The following is an 8731-nucleotide window of genomic DNA, read 5'->3' on the forward strand; positions in this document are numbered from 1 at the left end:
TTTCCCTCCCTCATTCAAGAGAGAGAGCTTCTAAATTTTGCCAACCCTTTCCCCTACAAAAAACAGGAGAGAGAAAGAAGCCTTTTGTAATGAATGACAGCAGAGTGCAGACACATAAGGCTTCCTTTTGTTTCCCCTCTAGCCGGCCAGAGGGGTTCTCCAACCTCTCTAGATTTCAGATTTAGGAGTAGTCACAAGTCCTGAGACATGCTTGAAACTTGGAGGGCAGGCTCATTATAAAGTCAAACAGTATAACCAGCACTGTGAAACTCCAGAGTTAAACCTCATTTTAGCTCTTTCCTACTCACTTTCTTTCCATCAGTCTCTGTCTCAAAGACATTCTTGGCAGAGTTGGAAGAGAACCCTGGCACGATCTAAGCCCAAGGATAAGTGCTGAGGGCAGTGCTGAGGTGCCCATGCAGCCACCAAGAGGATCCCTGCTCCCAAGTCCACGAGAGAGGAGCCTGGCAACTATCTGAGGCTCAATGTCTGTCCTCTGACATTGGCCCCACAGATGGTTGGTGGCTTATTGCACATGGCCTGCATGGGACAAAGGCAAGACCAGTCTTTCTTTTGAAGCAAATAAATATAAGAAGCATGACCCATGTTGTAGCCATAGTCTTGTTTTAAACTAAAATTCAGATAAAGGAGATACGAGTGTGCTCCAATCTGCCCTGCACTCAAATGTTTTACTCCAATTCACTATAATTCAATAAGTCTTAATAAGTTATGTTAGTGTGGAAGTAGAACAATATTTCTTTGTTTATTTGCCTAGTTGGCTCCTTTATGCATATATGCAAGTAAAATAATTGTGACTACATCAAACTAAAGGGCTTCTGCACAGCAAAGGAAACCAGCAAACAAAAAGGCAACCTACTGAATAGAAGAAGGTATTTGCAAATGATATATCCAATAAGGGGTTAATATCTGGAATATATAAATTACTAATACAACTCAACACTAAAAAAAAACAAACAATATGATTAAAAAAATGGGAAGGGGAACTGAATAGACATTTTTCCAAAAAAAGATATATAAATGGCCAACAGACAATGTTCAACACAACTAATCATCAAGGAAATGCAAATCAAGACCACAATGAGATATCACCTTCACCTGGTGTAATGGCTAAAATAAAAACACAAGAAACAAGTGTTGGCAAGGATGTGGAGAAAGGGAACCCTCCTACACTGTTGGTGGAAATGCAAACTGGTGTAGCCACTGTGGAAAACAGTATGGTGGGTCCTCAAAAAGTTAAAAATAGAATTACCATACAATTCAGTAATTCCACTTCCTGGGTATTTATTCAAAGAAAATGAAAACACTAATTTGAAAAGACATATGCACTCCTCTGTTTATTGTAGCATTATTTACAATAGCCAAGATATGGAGGCAACCCAAGTTCTTTCGATAGATGAATGGATAAAGAAGATGTGACACACACACACACACACACACACACACACACACACACACACACAGAGGAATATTACCCAGCCATAAAAAAAGGAAGAAATCTTACTATCTGAGACAACATGGATGGACCTAAAGGGTATTATGCTAAGTGAAGTAAGTCATACAAGGACAAATACTACATTATTTCACTTATATGTGGAATCTAAAAAACAAAACAAAGGAACAAACAGCAGAAACAGACCCATAAATATAGAGAACTGATGGTTGCCAGTGGGTAGAGGACAGGCAAAATGAGTGAAGGGGAATGGGAGATACAGGCTTCCAGTTATGGAATGAATAAGTCACAGGGAGAAAAGGTACAGCATAGAGAACATAATCAATGGTATCGTAATAGTATCTGTATGGTGACAGATCGTAGTTACACTGGTGGTGGGTGTAGCATAACACAGACTTATCAAATCACTATATTGCACACCTGAAACTAATGTAACATTGTATATCAACTATAAAAATAAAAACTACAATGAGGTATCATCTTACATCAGTTATAACAGCTAGTATCAAAAAGATAAGAAATTAACGACAATAATGTGGAGAGCACCCTTGTGCACTGTGGATGGAAATGTAAATTGGTACGGCCACTATGGAAAACAGTATGGAGGTTCCTTAAAAAATAAAAAATAGAAACATAATCAAGCAATTCCACTTACATGTATTTTTTTAAAGATTTATTTATTTATTTAAGTAATCTATTCTACACCCAACATGGGGCTTGAACTCAAGATCCCGAGATCAAGAATCGCATACACAAAAAAAAAAAGAGTCACATACTCTACCAACTGAGCCAGCCAAGCATTCTCACTTATGGGTATTTATCCAAAGGAAACAAAAACATCAGTTCAAAGAGATATAATGCACCCCTATGCTCATTGCAGCATTATCTACAATGGCGATATGGAAGCAACCTATATGCTAAGTGAAATAAGTCAGAGAAAGACAATTAACATGATTTCACTTATATGTGGAATCTAAAAAGCAAAACAAATGAACAGAAACAGAAACAGACTCATAAATAGAGAACAAACTGGCAGGGGTGGAGAGTGGGTAAAATAGGTGAAGGGGGTTAAAAGGTACAAAATCAAATAAAGTTATAAGATAAATAAGTCATGGGAACAAAAATAGCATAGGGAATAAAGTCAGTAATACTATAATAACTTTGTACGGTAACAGATGGTAACTACACTGATCATGGTGAGCATTTTGTAATGTATATAACTGTCAAATCCCTATGTTGCATACCTGAAACTAAAACAATATTGTATGTTAGCTACACTTCCAATTTAAAAAAAAAGCATAGAAATTAGGGGTTAGTCCAGAAGATTTAACAACCAAATGACAAATTTCAGAGAGAACAGAGTAAACAGAAGGAAGAAAACTGTCAGAGAAATAATCCAAGGGGCGCCTGCATGGCTCAGTGGGTTAAGTGTCTGACTCTTGATTACAGCTCAGGTCTTTATCTCAGGGTCGTGGGTTCAAGCCCTGAGTTGGGCTCCATGCTGGGCGTGGAGCCTACTTTAAAAAAGGAAAGAAAGAAAGAAAAGAAAAGAAAAGAAAAGAAAAGAAAGAAAGAAAAGAAAGCAAGCAAGCACATAATATTTATGGAAACTACTTAAAATCTCAAATTGAGAAAATCAAGGAAAGGACATTTGCTTCCACTCAAGATGGATTAACAAGAGTATAAAACAGAATTTTATACTCCTGCCTCAAATAAACAAACAAACCAAGACACTATATATGAAACAACAGGTTTAAAGATATTGGACATTGGGCAATAATAAACATTAACCTGATAGACAAGAACAAAATAATGTGAGCTCTTTTGTCCAGCTTACTGCCTTAAGAGCTTAGGGAGAAGGTACCCAGGCAGAGACTAGCAGTCTCCCTGAGTTGAAGGGTCACAGCTGAGAGTCACAGGGAGAGCAAGGTAGCTAAAGTGCTTAGGACAGGGAGAGAATCCCAGAGATCTGAGAGGGTCACCCTTGAGTATTTAGCAGGAAGTATTTACCAGCACAGGAGGAGAGGAACTGCCTAAGACTAAGGGAACAGAACTATCTGACAGGATTGGAGAACAGTGGCTGGTACTAACACCGAGCTGGGAACAGTGCCTATTCCCACCAGCCAGACTGGAAAAACTCATAATTCACAGAGCACTGAGTATAATACTCAGAAAAGCCTTGCCTCAGTAACGGGAAATAATTAGACCCAGACTAAGCACTACTCTGGACCCACTAGAATCATAAAAATAAGACTTGAGGGCGCCTGGGTGGCTCAGTCGGTTGGGCGACTGCCTTCGGCTCAGGTCATGATCCTGGAGTCCCGGGATCGAGTCCCGCATCGGGCTCCCCGCTCAGCAGGGAGTCTGCTTCTCCCTCTGACCCTGCCCCCTCTCATGTGCTCTCTCTCTCTCTCTCATTCTCGCTCTCTCAAATGAATAAATAAAAAATCTTTAAAAAAAATAAGACTTGAAAGGATCAGACTTTTTCTAAGAAATTTAACTACATCCCAGAATAAACCTTAAAAATATTAACAGTACAACAGTACAACAACAACAACAAAATACCTGGCACTCAACAAGGTAAAATTAAATGTCTGGTATTAAAACAAAGGTTGCCAGGCAATGAAGTAGGAAAGTACAATTCACAATAAGAAAAATAATCAATAAATTGAAACCAACCAACCAACAGCTGTCACAGATGTTAGAATAAGCAAAGCTATTCAAACAATTATAACTGTCTTCTCTATGTTCAAAATTTTAAATAGAAATGTAAGATATATATTTTTAAAAAGTACCTAAATTAAATTTCTAGAAATGAAAACTACAATGTCCAGGGCACCTGGGTGGCTCATTCAGTTAAGTGTCTGCCTTCAGCTCAGGTCATGATCCCAAGGGAGCATGCCTCTCTCTCTCTCTCTCTCTCTCTCTTTCTCTCTCTCTCTGTGTCTCATGAATAAATAAATAAAATCTTTTTTTTCTAAAAAAAGAAAACTACAGTGTCTGAAATGAAAATGCGCTGGATGGTATTAATGGCAGAGAAGAAGAAGGAGGAGGAAGAGGGGGAGGAGGAAGAAGAAGGTAGAAGGGAACCTTTGTAAACTGCAGGACAATTTCAATCAGCCTAACAGATATATAAATGTAGTCTTCATAGGAGAGAAGAGAATGGGAGGTCAAAAATATTTTATTTCATGGCTGAAATTTTCCCTAGTTTTTTGCAAACTCCAAAGACCCAAGGAATTCAATGAATCCCAAGCCTAAGAAACATGAAGAAAACTACACCAAGTCACAAAACAGTTTTTTTAAAGATTTTATTTATTTATTTGGCAGAGAGAGACACACACACACACACACACAGAGAAAGCACAAGCAGGGGGAGTGGGAGAGGGAGAAGCAGGCTTCCCGTTGAGCAGGGAGCCCGATGCGGGGCTTGATCCCAGGACCCTGGGACCATGACCTGAGCCAAGGGCAGATGCTTAACGACTGAGCCACCCAGGCACCCCCAAAACAATTTTTAAAAACGGTGATGAGAAACTCTTAAAGGCAGCTGGAGAAGGAGTCAGGGGAGTTATGTACAGAGAGACAAAGGTAAGAACAACAGACTTCTCACTGGAAACAATGTAAGCAAGAAGATAGGGAGCAATATCCTTAGAGTACTGAAAGAAGAAACTGTACTTTAAATCCTATAGCCACTGAAAATATCTTTTTAAAAAATGTAGGCAAAATAAAGATGTTTTCAGACATACAAAAGCTGAAAGAATTCATCATCATCAGAACTGCACTACAAAAAAATATTAGAGGATATCCTTCCAGCAAAAGGGAAATGATGTCAGCAATAAACCTGGATCTAAACAAAGAAATGAAAGGCACCAGAAATGGTAACTAACTACATGGGTAAATATATATATTTTTCTTATTAAGTCCCTTTAAAAATAATTGACAGCTTAACAAAAGTAATAATATTTCATTGTAGAGTTTTTAACAAATGTATAAAATGGATGATAAATTCTAGGAAGGGAGAAATGTAAGTAAAGTATTATAAGTTTCTAATACTATAAGTGAAGTGACACATCACTTGAAGGTAGATTGTAGTAAGTTAAAGATGTATAATATAAACCCTGAAGTTAACTACCAGATACTAGAGAAGAAAAAGATTTATGAAATTGAAGATACTTGTTTGTGGCCTAATAGTGATCTGTTCTGGAAAATGTTCCATGTGCACTTGAGAAGAATGTGTATTCTGCTGTTTTTGGATGGAATGTTCTGACTATATCTGTTAGATCCATCTGGTCCAATGTGTCACTCAAGGCCACTATTCCCTTGTTTATTTTCTGTTCGGATGATCTATCCATTGGTGTAAGTGGGGTGTTAAAGTCCTCTATTATTACTGTATTACTACTGATTTCTTCCTTTGTTTGTTAATAGCTGCTCTTTATGTATTTGGGTGTTCCCATGTTGGAAGCATAAACATTTACAATTGTTATATCCTCTTGTTGAATTTTTCCCATTATGGTTATGGAGTGTCCTTCTTTGTCTCTTGTTACAGCCTGTTTTAAAGTCTATTTTGTCCAATATTAAGTATTGCTACCCTGGCTTTCTTTTCATTCCATTTGCATGATAAATGTTTTCCCATCCCTTCACTTTCAACCTGCATGTGTCTTTAGGTCTGAAATGAGTCTCTCGTAGATAGCACATAGATGGGTCGTGCTTTTTATCCATTCTGCCACCCTGTCTTTTGATTGGAGCATTTAGTCCATTCACATTCAAAGTAATTATTTATAGGAGCATACCTATTGCCATTTTGTGACTTGTTTTATGATTGTTTTGTAGTTTTTCTCTGTTCCTTTCTTCTCTTGCTTTCTTCTCTTACGGTTTGCTGGCTTTCTTTAGTGATATACTTGGATTCCTTTCTCTTTATTCTTTGCATATCTGACTAGTTTAATATTTGAAAATATCTAAATAAATTATACTTTTATTCATTTATTTTTATTTTTAAAATATGGAACGCTTCACGAATTTGCATGTCATCCTTGAGCAGGGGTCATGCTAATCTCTGTATCATTCTCATTTTAGTAGATGTGCTGCCAAAGTGAGCACTATTTTTTATTTTTTTAAGTTTTAATTTAAATTCCAGGTAAGACTGGCATTTAGTTAACTGGAATTTAAATTAATCCCCTTCACCTATTTAACCCATTCCCCACCCCCACCTTTCTCTGGTAATCATCAGTCTATGACTGGTTTTTGATTTGTGGTTGCCCTTAGGTTTGTATATAACATCTTATGCACATAGCAATCCATATTAAGTTGATGGTTGCTCACATTTGAACCCATTCTTCACTCCTCTCCCCTCCATGTTTTGGGTATTTGGTGTCATACTTAACATCCTTTTGTGAATCCCTTGACTGATTTTTATAGAAATACTTAATTTTACTTCTTTTCTGCTTTTTACTTTTCTTACTCCTACTTATGATCTTTCCTTTTCACTCAGGATCCCCTTCAACATTTCCTGTCAGGATGGTTTAGTGGTCATGAATTCCTTTAACTTTTGTTTGTCTGGGTAACCTTTTATCTCTCCTTCTATTCTGAATGATATCCATGCTAGATAGAGTATTCTTGGTTGCAGGTTTGTTGTTGTTGTTGTTGTTGTTGTTGTTGTTTTCTTTCAGGATTTTGAATATATCATATCACTTTCATCTGGTCTGCAAAGTTTCTGCTGAAACATCAGCTGATAGCCTTTTGGGGTTTCCCTTGTATGTAACTGATTTCTCTTGCTGCTTTTAAAATTCTCTATCACTGTTTTTTGCCATTTAAATTACTATGTGTCTTGGTCTGGACCTCCTTGGGTTGACCTCTATGCCTCCTGGATCTGGATTTCTGTTTCCTTCCCCAGATTCAGGAAGTTGTCCGCTATTATTTCTTCAAATAATTTTTCTGCCCCCTTTCCCTCTCTTCTCCTGGGATCCCTGAAATGCAAATGTTATGCTTGATGGTGTCACTGAGTTTCCCTTAACACTCATTTATTATTTTTTATCTCCCATTCAACTCGATTGCTTTCCATTACTCTGTCCTCTAGATCACTGATTTTTTTTTCCTTCGGCTTCCTCTAGTCTACTGTATTTTTAATTTCAGGTATAGAGGTTTTTTTTTTTTTTTTATCTCTATTGGTCCTTTTTTGTTTTCTGTTTCTTTGTTAAAAGTCTCACTGAGGTCCTCCACTCTTTTCTCAAGTCCAGTGAGTATCTTTATGACCAATACTTTAAATTTTCCATCAAGCATATTACTTATCTCTGTTTCATTTAGGTCTCTTGCTGTGATATTTTTAGATCTCTTGTGCTTTTGTCCTGTTCTTTCATTTGGAACATATTCATCCTTCTCCTCATTTTGTCTAACTCTTTGTGTCTGTTTCTATGTGTTAGGAAAATCAGCTATTTCTCCTGCTCTTGAAAATAGTGGTGTTATGAAGACGAAACCACCCAAATGCCTACCAATGGGTGAATGGATAAACAAATTTGTGGCATATCCATACAGTAGAATACTCCTCAGCAATAAAAAGGAACGAACTACTGATTCATGCTACAGTATCAATGAATCTCAAAACTTTTATACTGAGTGAAAGAAGCCAGACAATGTGTGATTCCATGTATTAAAAACTTTCAAAAATGCAAAGGACTCTTTCTATCTATAGTGACAGAAAGCAATCACTGGTTGCATGATGTGGGGTGTGGGGAGGGATAAGAGAAAAGGATTACAGAGGGGCACAAGGAGTTTGGGGTGGGTGAAATTTGTTCACTATCACTATCTTGATATTGGTGATGGTTTCATGGCCTCATTCATGGCATGTCAAAGCCTGCCAATTTGCAATTTCAAATATGTGCAGGATTTTGTATGATGATTTTATTTTTATAAAGCTATTAAACATGATGGGGCACCTGGCTGGCTCTGTCACTGTGCGGCTCTTGATCTCAGGGTTGTGAGTTCAAGGCCTATATCGGGTATAGAGATTACTCAAAAATAAAGCCTTAAAAAAAAGGTGTGGGGGAAAAAAAGCTGTTAAACATGAAAAAAAAACCTGACTGATTTACATAAATGTACATGGATATAACAACAACACGTTAAGAATTTGCTTCTTCCAAAATTAAACTATAAATTAAATGCAATCCCTACTAAAATTCACCAAGAGTTTTGAAAAAAATGATAAACTTATTCTAAAATTTAACAGAAGAACAAGGCTTCTCAAATACTCAATTTGATCTTGAAAAGCAA

At 37.1% G+C, this 8731-nt stretch overlaps 1 non-coding gene across 1 annotated transcript; it reads right to left on the bottom strand.

The window, feature by feature from the left end:
• Positions 1 to 6461: 6461 nt before the first annotated feature.
• Positions 6462 to 6565, bottom strand: LOC114205126 (U6 spliceosomal RNA). Its single transcript, XR_003608326.1, has one exon. It is a non-coding gene; the product is annotated as a U6 spliceosomal RNA (small nuclear RNA).
• Positions 6566 to 8731: the final 2166 nt, after the last annotated feature.

This window comes from Eumetopias jubatus, unplaced genomic scaffold (assembly GCF_037043125.1).
Source record: "Eumetopias jubatus isolate StellerSeaLion01/CBP00866 unplaced genomic scaffold, mEumJub1_p1.0 scaffold_16, whole genome shotgun sequence".
In the NCBI taxonomy this organism is placed as follows: Eukaryota; Metazoa; Chordata; class Mammalia; order Carnivora; family Otariidae; genus Eumetopias; species Eumetopias jubatus.